We start from the raw sequence: 17,954 nt of genomic DNA on the forward strand, positions 1-17,954 counted from the left end.
ATTTGATTTCTATTACTTCACATGCGCAAACTGATCTGTTTGGGACAACTGATTAGAATAATTCAATCCGTGGGTGACAAATGTGTATGATGGGGTTAATTTGTTTATTTTGGGCTTTTAAATACACGAATGTTCCCTTTCAGGCAAATTATAAGTCTTATCATTCAAATGTCATAAAAAGATCTAGACTGTGCAAACACATGCGTTAAAGAAACGGTGAATAGAAATACTCTCGTTGGTTTATCGCACAACGAAAGTGCTTGAACGGATCGGAGGAATGCCTTGCTATGGAAAGGTCCTGACGAGTCATTGTTTGCATAACAACTACAATATATTCTACGTTTATCTACTATTTCTTACGGCTGCCAGTCTTTGTCCACACTACAAAGATGAAACATACTGATATATATCGGCAGCCCTGAACTACGCATACGTCGAGTCAAGCTGTCATAGGCATTTGTATGCACTTCACTGACTCATTTAAGATAATATTTGAGCTATAAGTGGAATGTAGGGGGTAAGTAATGTAAACTCTATGATCAAGGTGCTCATTTATAATGTTGCCATAGGCACTATATTAAAGACTCATCCCCTGAGGACAAGGCACCACCTTGGGAAGGCAGAATGTATTGCCTTAGGGAAGACACTGAACATCACACACACACACACACACACACACACACACACACACTCTCTCTCTCTCTCCCCCCCCCCCCCCATCAAGCAATATGTTATAAAAATCTATATTAACGGAATAAATTGGTGCAGTTTTTGTTTATTATTTGCTTGCTCCTTAAGCTAAGTAACAGAAAAGGCCGGCCTGAACTAATTTGTGAATAGCCAGTGATGAGCAAAAATTTAAACAGCTGATTCGTTTACTGTAAAGTGATTTCAAAATGCCAGGAATGATTCATTTAAAGACATTGATTTCTAATTCCTTCACGTTTTTATCTTAGTGAATTAAATTATCAATTTCAATTATACAAAAAGGAAGATGGTGTTCCGTTCTCGTTACGTAGATTAAGTAAACCCTTGAGTTGTAACAATATATAAACACCATTGTCTTCAAAAACACGTGTTCTGGTACTATCAATATCGATTAAGACACCCTTGCTGACATCATTTAATTAACTCTTGGGAAAATAGGGTCGTATATAATCTGAGGTTTTCGGACTTAATAATAATAATAATAAAACTTGATTTAATTAATATACGTAACAAGTCCTAAATACACACGTACATATTAATTTTAAAAAAAAACAAAAACTATGAGATTATCATAGCAGAAAGAGATGTTTTGATTTTCATATTACTTTTCATTTTTCCATTCTAAAGAATAACAACTTACAAATTGATGCAGTAGTTTCTATATGATGATTCCACAAGTAATTAAAAAAATATCTCGACACGTGAGTCAAAATACAGAGGAAAGTGTGTAAAATTAAAGTATGGACAAACTTTATTATCATACTTCAATTTCTCATTACATTATGAATAAACCTTAACATCAAGTGAACGCATTCTCTCTACAGTATATATTCCTATAAAAATAGGCTTAAAAAAACAAAGCAAATGATCTTCAACACGTGAGTCAGGTTTTCAAACACTATATGCTCTCAATCTGCAATATTCAGTTCACCTCTCTATGCTAGTTTGTACCAGTACATCTTAATATCAAGTCTTTAGCATATCCATACAACTGTGCTAATTTTTGTGTCTCTACCAGTATATTTTAACATCAAGTCTTTAGCATATCCATACAATTATGCTAATTTTTGTGTCTCTACCAGTATATTTTAACATCAAGTCTTTAGCATATTCATACAATTGTGCTAATTTTTGTGTCTCTACCAGTATATTTTAACATCAAGTCTTTAGCATATCCATACAATTGTGCTAATTTTTGTGTCTCTACCAGTATATTTTAACATCAAGTCTTTAGCATATCCATACAATTATGCTAATTTTTGTGTCTCTACCGGTATATTTTAACATCAAGTCTTTAGCATATCCATACAATTGTGCTATTTTTTGTGTCTCTACAGGTATATTTTAACATCAAGTCTTTAGCATATCCATACAATTATGCTAATTTTTTGTATCTACCAGTATATTTTAACATCAAGTCTTTAGCATATTCATACAATTATGCTAATTTTTGTGTCTCTACCGGTATATTTTAACATCAAGTCTTTAGCATATCCATACAATTATGCTAATTTTTGTGTATCTACCAGTATATTTTAACATCAAGTCTTTAGCATATCCATACAATTATGCTAATTTTTGTGTCTCTACCAGTATATTTTAACATCAAGTCTTTAGCATATCCATACAATTGTGCTAATTTTTGTGTCTCTACCAGTATATTTTAGCATCAAGTCTTTAGCATATCCATACAATTATGCTAATTTTTGTGTCTCTACCGGTATATTTTAACATCAAGTCTTTAGCATATCCATACAATTGTGCTATTTTTTGTGTCTCTACAGGTATATTTTAACATCAAGTCTTTAGCATATCCATACAATTATGCTAATGTTTTGTATCTACCAGTATATTTTAACATCAAGTCTTTAGCATATTCATACAATTATGCTAATTTTTGTGTCTCTACCGGTATATTTTAACATCAAGTCTTTAGCATAGCCATACAATTGTGCTAATTTTTGTGTCTCTACCGGTATATTTTACCATCAAGTCTTTAGCATATCCATACAATTATGCTAATTTTTTGTGTATCTACCAGTATATTTTAACATCAAGTCTTTAGCATATCCATACAATTATGCTAATTTTTGTGTATCTACCAGTATATTTTAACATCAAGTCTTTAGCATATCCATACAATTATGCTAATTTTTGTGTCTCTACCAGTATATTTTAACATCAAGTCTTTAGCATATCCATACAATTGTGCTAATTTTTGTGTCTCTACCAGTATATTTTAGCATCAAGTCTTTAGCATATCCATACAATTATGCTAATTTTTGTGTCTCTACCGGTATATTTTAACATCAAGTCTTTAGCATATCCATACAATTGTGCTATTTTTTGTGTCTCTACAGGTATATTTTAACATCAAGTCTTTAGCATATCCATACAATTATGCTAATGTTTTGTATCTACCAGTATATTTTAACATCAAGTCTTTAGCATATTCATACAATTATGCTAATTTTTATGTCTCTACCGGTATATTTTAACATCAAGTCTTTAGCATAGCCATACAATTGTGCTAATTTTTGTGTCTCTACCGGTATATTTTAACATCAAGTCTTTAGCATATCCATACAATTATGCTAATTTTTTGTGTATCTACCAGTATATTTTAACATCAAGTCTTTAGCATATCCATACAATTATGCTAATTTTTTGTATCTACCAGTATATTTTAACATCAAGTATTTAGCGTATCCATACAATTATGCTAATTTTTGTGCATCTACCAGTATAGTTTAACATCAAGTCTTTAGCATATCCATACAAGTATATGTTCCCCACTACTTGGTTATACCATGCCTCACCAAAACCATATCACAGTATACATGACTTAACATTAGGGAGATAATGCTTGTACCCTCAAGTCAAAATAATTGCATGTTATAACAAATATTTTAAAATTACTCTTTCCAAATCAGATGTTCAGGAAAGTCTCACACCTCAGGTATAAGGCAAGATGGGAAAAGTTTTAGTATTAGGAATTGTAAATAAGATATCTGCAGACAATTTTCTACATTTAATCAGTTTGCTTTTTAAGAGAATGGATTGCCTTTGCGTGCTCTCTTTACTAATGTTTATTTTTTACGTTTATTCCAGATTCATCTTGATGAGAAATACAATCCCCAATTACTTTTCAATGAGAACTAACCTTCAGTTTCGTGCCCCTAAAATGCCATGTCAGAAACCAATCTCTCAGTTTCATCAAGATTTACCTGAAGTTTCCAATAGTCACAGTGTTGGATACGTCAAATAAACATTGCATTGCTGTATCATTCAATAATCTGCATACAGTAGCACACTTGCTATATCAATACCACTTTTTCAATCAGGAAAAGTGTTCTTAGTGTGAGTCATTCCAAATCTTTTGCTGATATCTTGTATCCAGGGAGATACATTAAATTGTTTGACAATGTTTATATAGTAGATCTTCGCACCGTGAGGACACAAAATTAGCGACTCTGCTTATCAAATAAGCGCAACTATGGACTGAATTACTGTGCCTTTATCTAATCCACAACAATCTCAAAAGTTCAAATATGTGATTCATATTTACTTGTAAATCGAAAACGTTATATGTTTTACATCATGTTGAATTGACAGAGCTATAAAAAAAAATTAGCTTTCCATTTCCAGGATGAACACAAGAACTTGAAACAAAATATGTAAAGTCCATAAAAAATAAACACAAACAAAAATGGCCAAACGTCTGGCGCAAAGATATATTTTCTGGATGTCCAAGAGAGCGGGATAGAATGCATTTCATTAATTTTTGTGAAAGTTGTACGTTTAACTTTAAATATTTTTTTTGTGCATTATCTACCCGTTATTTATCTTCAGCTTTGAAATAATTCAGGTTTTAAATATAAAACATATAAAACAGAAAGATAATTTGTTAACGAGGCGAACATCTACAAACTTGCTTCCTCAGGTAAAAATCCGCATTTTATGTAAAAATCCGTTCTTGTTGTCACCCCATGTCTCCGTCAGCAGAATACATAAAACTACATGAATTGGAACGGACCTGTTTGAAGGGTAGAAACAATTCATTCATAAATAAAATGTACATGTCTTAGCTAACCGTTTTTCAACAGTAAACATCAGTTAGGATCCTAAGATGAGAAAGAATCAGTTCCGACGGAGGTGTTGTATGATATTTTCATGCATTTGTACTATATAAACAATGGAGTTTCGCACAGGATATCAACTTTCATGACCTTGTAAAACGTTAATTTATTCACCTGGACATTTAAGCCTAGAATAAGAGATGTAAACAGTTTTGCACTTTGACTGTGTTCCTCTCAAAACCAGCTATTACCCATGTTACTCTGAAGGCACAATCAGGGAACTATCTCGTAAAATTATTAATTCTAGCTTTCAAACATTACCTAGAATATTAATTTATCAATTTGAATATTGGGGCCTTAAATGGCTGAACCATTCCTCTTTAAGATTTCAGTTGTATTATAAACCTTATTCTGCTTGCAGGTACAAATTATATTGCTATAGACTGCATTTAATCGGTATCCGTTGAGGCATGTTGATCCATTTTTACGTCAGTTTTAAAGCCATATATTAAATATTAGTTATAGCGTTTGATTTATTAGATTTGGAACAAAAGTAGGTAAATTCAATTTGTTTTGTCAAGACATTGAGGAGTTTCATATGGTGCACCAGTGTATCCCCTAGGGGTGTAAGACTGAGAGTCAAAAATCTCCTTTGTGCCAAAACTGGGGGTCATACTGAGTAAAAAGCAAACTTTGGTATTAAATCTGAGGGTAAAATTAAAACTTTGGGGTCTCTGAAGCGGAAAAGAGGGTACAGAATAAACTCAGAATCACGAAGTAATACTCCAAAATGTCATTCAGACGTGAATATGCGAAGAGAATGAAACCTGTCTTTAAGGACACATCTATATCAAGTACAATTCTCCAGAAAAGACACACCGACGTATGTCTAAAGGAAATTACTGTATATTAGACGTTGACGGAGGACACTATTTGGTTCCTTTTTATCGTATATAAAGGGCAATATATAACAAATAAATATATATAGTCGTACTCGCGAAAGATCTTTGTAAGCATCTATTCCCTTGTTAACGTTAATACATATATTACGTTCTCTTATACCAGTAGACCACTCCGGTGGCCTAGTGGTTAGAGCATCCGCCTCGGATGCGGTAGGTCGCGGATTCGAACACTGGCCGAATCATACCAAAGACATAAAAATGGTACCAACAGCTGCTACATGTCTGCGGGATGATGCCCCAGTGCTAGACATCACTATAAACTATCACACTGCAGACGTTGTAAAATTCCAAATCACACACACACACACACTTATACTAGAACACTTGATTGGAAACACCATTAGATGTTCATAACGGGAGACCCCAAGAGACCGAATGGTCTAAAGCGCTCACCGTTACTTACCACTGCCATCTCACATCTGTCTCTCACATCTGTCTGCGTGGGTTCGAGTCTCGGGTTCGGCCAAATTAGGTATGTGAGAAAGCTTACCATTAGCTTCTCATTGTTTCGTCGTTCTTTTTTCCTTCACCATTTATACTGGCTGCCATGTATGGCCTGTCTTGTGCTGAAAACAATGGCGTTCAAACCCTACAACAACAACAACGAGATGTTCGTTATGATAGATCAATTTATATCTACGAATACACATACAGGTTCATTATATGTACTTCATACTTCTTTATATAAAGGACGCATGTCAATAAAGAGCGAAATTGTACTGTCTTTTGATCCCTCGTTGTACACATCTTTCTTTGTCGCTCAGAGACGCGCATTCATTGTTAATACACAACCCTTGAAATTGATAAGGGTTGACATAAGAAATGTTTATTTATATATACACAGTTTATGTTCTTGATTAGGTTGTATAAATGGCAACAACTAACGGACCATGTGGTGTTTGTTTCATGTCTTGTCTTTCATATGCTGTACATATTAACCTTTATTTTGATATTTCAAACTGGCTTTTAGCGTGCAAGGGACATTTTAATGTACAAATTTAATGCCGAATTCACGTGCCTAGTATAGAAGAAATCACACAAAATATAATACACAAGTGATTAATAAAAGTTGTCCATATTCTGGGATAGCTATATTAAAACAAGTCATGAGAATAGTATTCACTTGATCAGAAAAATCAATGGCAGTTCAGAGCAGATGTGTATGCACCACAGATTTAACCCTGCATCTTTCACGTCCGAAGATCATTGTTGTCATCATGTGACGCTCACAGTGCAAACACAAGCCCTTTTCCATTGAGGTTATTCTGCAAAACATTGGGCACTATACAGGTTCATGCAATTCAGATAGTTACCATCCAAGCCGTTTTTTAAAGATAGATTTTCTGCTTGCCCTGAACCCACATATTTATTGCTTCGGGTGGCTAGCTCTTCTTGCTAGCCGACTATTAGTATTTCGCTGTCCATATGGATCCAGAATACAATTAATTTTGCTATATATTCTCTACATTTGTTTCTCAGTGCTGAACCGCACATACATATACTATGTCAATCTAAAATACATTCAAATATGACTTCACGGTGAAGTTCTTGTCATAGGTTCACTGGTTTTTAGAGGCTAGACTGTAAACAAACCAGCGTGCTATGGAACACAGATTTCACTTCCTGAGCATCACCAAGACCTTATTACTCACTGTACACTGTCGCCGAAACACACTCAGACAACCACCCCATAAGCTCATATTCTAAATAATAAACAATTGCCTTTAAATCCATACCAAGAATGCATAAATCTAACTCTTTTATCACCACCAAAAGGAGACAGGATAAAATGCTCTAAAAATAGACTGGGACTACATACTGAACCGGAACTATTAACTGTGATCTGATTCCAAATACATTCCACATACAGTAAAGTAACTATGGGAGCTGTACTTGCCTCGTATAAATTTCAAGAACACATACCCGGAAACACCTAACTCACATATGTATCCATATCTTTAATTATTAAACAATAATAGCTGACAAAGTTACACCATAGCCTTAAGTTAAGAAATTTGACAGGGAATACATTGCTTTTCTGTGTGAATACCTTTTAGCGATCAGTAACAGGTTATCAAGTACGATAAATTTACTTATGATACATTTTTGATGCAAAATATAGACAAAACGTTACGGGGACGCAACTCCTACAGAGTTCACTGTTCATTCCCCAAATGTCTCTGCTACTTTTGTTTTTGTAAAATTCTCGATATATTTTGAACAAATATTGTGTTTATTATTATCCTATTTTAATTGATACTGCAGTAATTAAACAAAAAATGACGATGGCAGTCGCTAGACCAAAAAAAGGCAAGTAGATGAAAGTAATGGCAATGGTATAAAATACTTTAAACAGTTACATTCTATAGACAAAGAGCAACATAATTTCTTCCACATTTGGCAGTTAACTAAAATACATAAAGTATGGAGACTAATACGAAATTTAGCCGATAGCTCAATGATGGGAAAAGTTCCTTGTCTGTTGATCCTTCTTTTCACGCATTAATACCATTTACCGCTTTTGTTCCGATTTTAATGTTTATTAATTGTCTTCTTTTAATCATTGTAATACATATTCAGAGATAACAAACAAAACAGTGAACACATAGTCAATGCTTCTTGTTTCCTCACTTTAGAATTATCGATAGAGTGTATTCATGATTCGACACAGTCATTCATACACAAGCAAAAACGCACAGAGAGAGAGAGAGAATTTCATACTATTTTCATGAAGTTAGTGACCTACTTTAAACCTGTGTGTCATCTATACGAACAAAGGAAACTCCCTTTTTATCTTATCACTTGCGGCCAAGTTGGCGGTGACTCAGCAACCAGACTTTATATCAGCTGACGACATAATTGCCCCATAGAACTACCGATGTTTACAAATTCACCCCGCAATAACTTATCCAATGATACATGGCATGAATCTGTCCCCTCTTCTTGCTTCTCGAAGGGCAAAGAAGTGAATGTTACTGGATACAGATAACACCAATATTTTTCCAAGTGCTAACGCACACACAAACACACACACACGCACGCACGCACGTACGTACGCACGAACGCACGCACACATACATACATACATACACACATAGGTTGTACAACACACATACATACATACATACATACATACATACATACATACATACATAGGTTGTACATATCTATTTAACTATACATTTTAGATAGGCAGTATCCGATTATTTAGTTGTACGAATGCTTTAATCAAGTGAATATAATATACCTGGTCTTTGTGGCTGAATGATTAAGCAATTTAAAGTTAATTGCGTGTTAATGTTTTAAAGTGCGTGCTGGGAATAGTACTGTTATGCAATTAACTTTTAAAAAACTATGAGTTAGTAAACTTACAAATAAATAATAGATAGGCATACAGGTATCGATAATTGAAGAAATGCAGCGTAACATAACGTTTTAAGGTAAATGATGATGATATATACTTAGAGAATACGTTACTGGCGATGAAATTACCTTACGTGTAGAGAAACCGAAGAACTGTGAAGCTTTCACCAAGTACAGAATTTTAAATCATTATCTAAAAAGCAACCATTAACTTAATGTTTTCTCTGTATGAAATCCTTTTTAATTTAATACGTAATTCGATGAATTATATCAAACGTTTGGCTGAATGGGATCATAATACCTATTTTCAAGGACAATGGAAGTTATGCTTATCTATTAATTACCCCAGCCCCCACCCATGATTATGGTTAAGTTGCTTTTGCTAATTCTTCACATCAATCTCAAATGGCAGATTAAGAAATGGTATCGATAAGTTAGGTATTCTAGATGAAAACCAGGTTCAATTGTGTAAAGGGTACTCAACAACTGATTCTACTTTTGTTTTGCATTCCTTTAATGACATTCTGAAAGTAAAGAAATGTGAATTTCTTCCCTGCTTTGTTCACTTTCATAACGTGCTTGAATAAGCTCGGAGAGTTGACCGTCATTTGCAAAAAAAGTACAATATTTATTTGAACTTTTATTATAATTTATAATATGTACATAGTATAACATATTGTATTAATTTTAATGGTGAGCACACAGCTTTCTCTTTCGTTTTTAATAATGGATCATCGACAAGAGGAAAATCTCTCACCCTTACATGTTATTTCCTTTTTTAGTTACCGATTTAGGAATATGTTTCACAATAAATGTCCTGTAATTAAACTGAGTTGGTGTTTTTCCATATGATGATATTACAATGTTACGAAGGGTTTAATTTTTTTATTGATGCAGATGACACGGTCATACATGCTGAAAAAAAAAATAATTCAAAAATAGTTCAAATTTGCTTTCTACAATCCTGAAATGATAGGAAATTAAATATACATTTTAGTTAAAACACAATATTCATGCTTCGACTAAGAAACGTCAAACAGTTCCTTTAAAATTTTTGTTAATTCTTTTTATGTTGTTATTATTAAGAAAAAGTTGATCCTTGTAACTATCTTGGGTTTTCTACAATCTTTCTCCTTCAATGTACTGGAGCTTTATAGTCGATCCCTCGTCTTTGGTTATCTTTTTGACAAAAGTCGTAGAAAGCAAAAAAATTTGTAAAGCGTATGAAACAGGTATCCAATTGGAAGAATATTTAATAAAATTTCATAAAAAGGCTTTCTTACCTGCCTTTACGTTCAGGACATCATACCACTGTTGAAACGGATCGAATGAATATCTCTTCCGATGAAATTAGAATACACAATGTCAGAAGAAAGTCTAATGACGAATTACATTCCCTGTATTGAGTGCAAATTTCATTATGCCAAATTTAATTCAGAAATATTGTTACATACGTCCAAATATTTTTAAATATCCACATTTAATGACAAATAAAATAAAAGTGTCAAACTAAGCGTAATTGTAATATCACTTTAGTTGTTCTTGACTCATATGCCACACATTATTATTGTATCACTGTATTATTATCTCCTCTTTTCAAAGAAGTTTTTTTCTGTTCTGTTTTATATTTATTAGACAGATCAATAAATCACTTATCTTTAAGTTGGTCGGCCTCTTTATAGTTAACTTGCAACATAAATTACAAGTACTAATCTGTATCACAAGTACTAATGTGCATTTCAAGTACTAATCTGCATTGCAAGTATTAATGTACATTACAAGTACTAATCTGCATTACATATACTTATCTGCATTACATGTACTAATCTGCATTACAAGTACTTATCTGAATTACAAGTACTACTGTACATTACAAGTACTAATGTGCATTACAAATACTAATCTGCATTATAAGTACTAATCTGCATTACAAGTATTAATGTGCATTACAAGTACTTATATGCATTACAAGTACCAATCTACAAGTACTTATCTGAATTACAAGTACTACTGTACATTACAAGTACTAATGTGCATTACAAATACTAATCTGCATTACAAGTACGTATCTGCATTACAAGTACTAATCTACATTACAAGTATTTATCTGCATTGAAAGTACTAATCTGCATTACAAGTACTAATCTGTATTACAAGTAATTATCTGCATTAAAATACCAATCTGCATTACAAATACGAATCTGCATTACAAGTACTAATCTACATTACCACTACTAATCTGCATTACAAGTACTAATCTGCTTTACAAGTACTGATGTGCATTACAATTACTAATCTACATTACAAGTACTACTGTGCATTACAAGTACTAATGTGCATTGCAAATACCAGTCTGCATTACAAGTACTAATCTGTATTACAAGTACTATTCTACATTACAAGTAATTATCTGCATTAGAGTACTAATCTGCGTTACAAAAGTTATGTGCATTATAAGTAGTAATATGCATTACAAGTACTAATCTGCATTACAAGTACTAATCTGCGTTACAAGTATTAATCTCCATTACAAGAGTTATGTGCATTACAAGTAGTAATATGCATTACAAGTACTAATATGCATTACAAGTACTTATCTGCATTACAAGTACTAATCTGCATTACAAGTACTAATCTGCATTACAAGTACTAATCTACATTACAAGTAATTATCTGCATTAGAGTACTAATCTGAATTACACATACTTATCTGCATTACAAGTACTAATCTGCATTACAAGTACTGATGTACAGTACAAGTATTAATCTACATTACAAGTACTAATCTACATTTACAAGTACTAATCTACATTACAAGTACTAATCTGCATTACAAGTACTAATCCTCATTACAACTACTAATCTACATTTACAAGTACTAATCTACATTACAAGTACTAATCTGCATTACAAGAACTAATCTTCATTACAAGTACTAATCTGCATTACAAGTACTAATCTGCATAATTGGAGGACTTGAGACAACAAAACAAGTATTCGTAGAATTTAATCTGCCACATCTAGAGTTTAGTTCTGTTTACCACATTGGATGCATCCATTTTGTTTTATTTCATACATCAATATGAATACAGCACATCTGAAAGCTACATAACAAATAACCGTCTTAGTTCAAGATATATTCGGTAAAGTTAAAACTAACCGTCTTAGTTCAAGATATATTCGGTAAAGTTAAAACTTATTAAATTGTGATAAATCAAGGATCCATAATTGTTATTTTAATTTTGTATGAAATAAAGACATTGTTGTAAAACAATATAAATTTAAGACGTTGCGCAGTTGATTATTCTTTAGTAACAATTTATGAGTGTCCTGCAGATTAGTCATAGACTGAATCCAGGAAAGAATGTCCCATGAAGAATTATCACTGGAATTAAGTAACGGAAGTGATAAGGAAACATATCACAAGACAAAGAATTGCAATTTACTTATCGGTTAATTTGCCCGATCAATGAAAATTTGGTTTGTGACCAAACTACAGTGGGACTTCACATGTGTACATTAGCTGTACTACTTGCAACATCGCAGCCATATTGAAATGAATATCAATATCAAAAATTATTCTTTCCCACTTTTTTATATGTAAAATCAATTCCTGTGATGAGTATTTCACAATGAAAGGAACATCTAAAAAAAAATAATTGATATAAGAACTAAGTAGCTGGGTACTGATCCAAAAGTATTTTATCCTGGTCTGCCCCAGATAAAGAGGACTGATCGGTTCGGTAAAATAAACTAGATGTGAGCCTGTGACTATTGTGTAAGGTTACAGTTCCCAATTGTCAATTCAAACGGCATCGGGAAATCATCCCTCTCGGGTTTGCAAGATGGCCTTCATAATAAAAATTGGGCCTGATTTCGACTGTCATGTTAAATCAACATGATCAGTGTCTGTATTGCATTTATGGATATTAGTTATGAGTAGATTTTAAAATACCCATATAAAAAAGTAAGCTGATTGTTCATTTTATGGGAACCTTGATCAATACAGCTTTAAGTGCATACATCTTTGCACCTCGCCATCAGGATACGTGTGAACTTTCGGTTACATATATAAAGTGTATGTACGCACTAAAAATTTTAAATTAAAATTTTAACAATAATGGGCGTCTATGGAGAGATATCAATATCTCTTCCTAAATTATTTTTATCTCAACAGTTGACTAATCTTAATTATACTTGTAAAATTCAATGAAATGCTGTATAATGCCAAGGGTCAGAAAACACGTGTGGGGTCACAGGTGCGGTGGTATTTGCTTTTATAACAACGTGGAATCAATTATATTCCTTAAATGAATTTTGTGTCATATCGGATTTACTGAATTCTTGGTCATATCAGATGTACTTTACTCTGAACGATATCAGACTTGCTTAGAACGAAACCCTTGTTCAAATACACCCTTTAATTGTGTAGAAGATTTATTGCTGAAATTTCTGTTATGCACATGTATCTTCTGCTGCTTTATCAACCATTTGATTCACTTAATTATGAATAAATGAAATAATATATGGCGTTTAAACAGAGAGTTGCATATTTGCAAAACATATGACCTTTATATCTGCCCATAAAGTTATTTCATCCCCATAAATTCATATTTTGCCATTTACAAAATGTTATAACATACATGGATAACAAAAAAAAAGCCGCAATCAGTTAATTTGATTGAGATAAAATAAAAAATAGAACTTATCCTTCACTGGAGAAATAGCTTCAATTTGATATAAACGAGGCTTGCCGAGTTTCCTTTAATGAAAAATGTATACCACGAGTGCTATATCATTGATCCAGCGTACATGCTAAATATATATAGTGTATTTATATCACATACAATGACACATATTTGCCCTTTGAATGGAGTTAAGATTGACTCTAGGCAATTGAATACACTGGACAACAAATTTTTACAAAAGTCATGTTACTGAAATAAAATTAGTCAATTCTTATCAATTTTTATGTGCTGAACACGAATATGACAGTCAAATTGCAAAATTGGCTCTAGTTTTTTTGTAATCTGCAAGAAATTAATGTTTACATAACGAAATGCATTCCAATAGTAAAAGGTCAACTGTAATAGCCTACCTATAAAAAATCAAGTCATTGACTACATCTTAGATTTCTTCGCCTGTCTCTTGTACAGCTGTTCGGGAGCATCTCTGAGGAGTGTCCAGCAGTAGTCAGCCAGCATTGTAGTGGACCATTTTCCCTGGTATCTTTGTTCCATTGTTGCGATATCTTGAAGAAAACGTTCGCCGTGTTCATCACTAACAATACCACAGTTGCTAGGAAAGAAATCCAAATGGGAATGAAGGAAGTGAATCTTTAGAGACATATTGCAGCCAAGTTTCTTATACTTCATCAACATGTCTTCTACTAGTTCCTTATAGTTTTCTGCCCTAACATTTCCGAGGAAGTTTGTAGAAACTAGGCGAAAAGCATTCCATGCTTGTTTCGTGTCACCTTCCAGCAAGTTGTTGAACCGGTCATCTTTGAAAAGCTCTCGAATCTGAGGACCCACAAAAACTCCCTCTTTAATCTTTGCTTCGCTGAGTCGAGGGAATTTTTCATGCAGGTATCGGAATGCTGGCAAAGTCCGGTCAATGGCTTTCACGAAGTTCTTCATCAAACCTAGTTTGATGTGAAGGGGTGGTAGCAAGATTTTCTGAGCCTCAACCAGAGCTGGGTGTTGGATATTCTTCTCTCCAATGGCTACATTCTGCCTGTGAGTCCATTCCTTCCTCATGTAGTGCATTTCCCTTGCTCGGCTATCCCACTCGCATAAGAAACACATGTATTTTGTATATCATTGCTGCAGTCCCATTAAAAGGGCAACTACCTTCAAATCACCACAGAGGTGCCAGCTGTACTTGTTATACTCAATGGAATTCAGTAGCTGCCTTAAGTTATCGTATGTCTCTTTCATGTGGACAGCATACGCTACTGGAATAGATGGAAGAATGTTTCCATTGTGCAAAAGCACAGCCTTGAGACTCAGTTTCGAAGAGTCCACAAATAGTCTCCATTCTTGTGGGTCATGAGTGATTTTTAAAGCATTCATGAGGCCCTCAATATCGGAACAGAATATCAGATTACTTTCCTTTCTGAAGAAAGGCTCCAATTGCTGGTGGCGCTTTCGATATGCAGTAATTGTGACATCTTCTTCTAGAAGATTCCATTGTTGGAGTCTTGATCCTAGCAATTCTGCCTTGTTCTTTGATAAGTCCAAATCACGAATCAGGTCATTTAGTTCTTCCTGTGTTATTCTGTGTGGGGTTGATGATGCACCACAGTGAAAATCTGGATCACTGCATGCTGATGGACCAGGAGAAGAACAGGTCGACTCACCTTTGTCTTCGTCAGATGAATCAAGAGAATATTCTGCTGGAGGTTCTGGAATAGGAAGTCCCTCACCATGTGGAACTGGTCTCAATGCAGACGGAATGTTTGGGTAGACTATTCTCGACTTCTTTCGCTTCGTTATTCCGCCGGAAAGAGGAGGAACCAAGCAGAAGTAACAGTCATTTAGGTGGTTGCTTGGCTCTCTCCACACCATTGGGACTGCAAACGGCATTGATGACCTTTTGCAATTCAACCACTGTGAAAGCTGTGTTGTACATGTAGCACAGCATATATGCGGAGCCCAAGGCTTGTCTTGGTCACCAACCTTGCATCCGAAGTAAAGATGATATGCCTTCTTCACTTGAGAATTGATACTTTTCTTCTGGTTGGCAAATGTCACTTCCCCACAAATATAGCAAAAATTGTCCGCGGTATTAACACACTTTCGAGGCATTACTGTTCTTTATTGTACGTAAATGGATAAAATAATAAGTTTTATGTAACAGTAGCTTGAACTGTCTCGCACAACGTCTAAAATATTTTAAATGCTGAACCTATCTGATTGGGCTTTATATAGTACACTGCTTACGTCAGCTTCAGCAGCCGCCTGGCATTAGTATAATAGGCCTACACATGTATAGTACACTGCTGACGTCAACTTACTTCAGCAGCCGCATGGCATTAGTATTGCATTGCATCAGAAAATGATGCAATCAACTGTGGATGATGTGAGCATGATGGTATTATGCAATGTTACATCATTATTCCGGATGTTGCTGCAGTCCTACTGGAGAAATTTACACAGTGAAACATAGAAAATGAGGTATATGAATATCTTCAAAACGAGAGCCAATACAAATTTTTCACGGTTATATTCGTGTTCGGCACACCAAAATACTACAGATTAGGGCCTTTTCAAGTCAGTAATGATTTCACTGTTGACCAGTGATATTGACCGAGTGAATGAACTTCTCACATACCTGCCGAGGGTGTCATTTAAGCGTGGCGTGGAAACTATAAGCGGAAATGACGAACCAACAAGAGCAAAATAAATATTTAATACGTTTGCAGTTTATCTAAGTCACTATTCTGCTTTAATTAACATTAATACCGACCATACAATTCTCTCTCTCTCTCTCTCTCTCTCTCTCTCTCTCTCTCTCTCTCTCTCTCTCTGGCCTAATTATTACCATGATTCATAGGTCCAGAGGCATCGTCGTATGACACAAGCGAAAATCCTCTGCGCTCGTCTTTCCAAGGATTTTCGCTTGTTTTTTGCTACGATTGTCCACAGAGAGAGAGAGAGAGAGAGAGAGAGATATGCCTTTGGATATTGTCATATTTAATTAATATTTTTCTATATTTAGAATATTATAACAAGTTAAGAAACACCAACACCTAAATGCATTAAATATATTAAAATATGTCTGGCTTGCGCCTATAAAAATTACCGTATAATGTCGACAAAAGTTTCAACTTTGTATCATTCATTATATATATACACTATGGATAAATCCCAAATAAGTTGTACACATACCGTTAGAACGAATCATATTTTTCTAGTTTACTTGGCATAAGTTGAGTTTCAAGGTTTTCAACCAGCCCAAATTATGTTTCTCTCTCACTCCAGATTTCTACCTATGTTGTCCCTTATGCATGAATACATGAGATAGGAGAGAGGGGCAGAAAACATAAAAAATTGCGATGAAATTGTGTTTCATATTAAATTCATTTAGAAAACGGTGATTATTAGTAATTTTTATTTTCATTTTAATGCGTCACTAACGATTATTAAATGAAAATTCTTAATTGACCGGGATCATCAGCACACAGTTGCGAGAATGTTTACCTTTGCCTTCGATTGTGCCATTGGCGGATCACAATTTGATGTACAATTAGTATTTGTATATCAAAATTGCTGTATATCAATACTTTAAAAGCCATGCTAATTTCAAACACAAATATACTTATATAAATAGTCGCTCTGTTTCAAAATATAGAACTGGCACATCATGGAGTCGAGTGAACATTCGAAGTCATTGTCTTGTACAACTTCATAACCTGTTTATTTCTGGTTCACTCCAACTTCACTGTGGCTATTCTTCATGGTCCTTTCTTCTTCTCCAAACTCTACTGTCTCGCTTGATTCGGCCCTCAAACTTTGTGTGGGTTGGTGGATACGTAAGTACGTAGATACGTAGATACTTGGATAAGTAGGTATGTGGATACGTGGATACGTCAATGGAGCTATTTCCCCTTTCAAAATAAAGAGAGAAGCAACTTAAATCTTCACTCGGATATCCTACTGGGAATAGATCATTAGTCCCCTCTCGCTATGTCAGATACCGTCCTATCGGAATTCAAACAGATACCAAAGGCTATCTGGTCAAGCCAAATATCGCAGACCATAACCAAACCTAGGTTCATAAGAGTAATGGACTTCATAATGAATAATTCATCATTGACTCACCTTGACATCACACGAGA

Source organism: Sinohyriopsis cumingii, chromosome 1, assembly GCF_028554795.1.
Source record: "Sinohyriopsis cumingii isolate HCF-2022 chromosome 1, ASM2855479v2, whole genome shotgun sequence".
NCBI lineage: Eukaryota > Metazoa > Mollusca > Bivalvia > Unionida > Unionidae > Sinohyriopsis > Sinohyriopsis cumingii.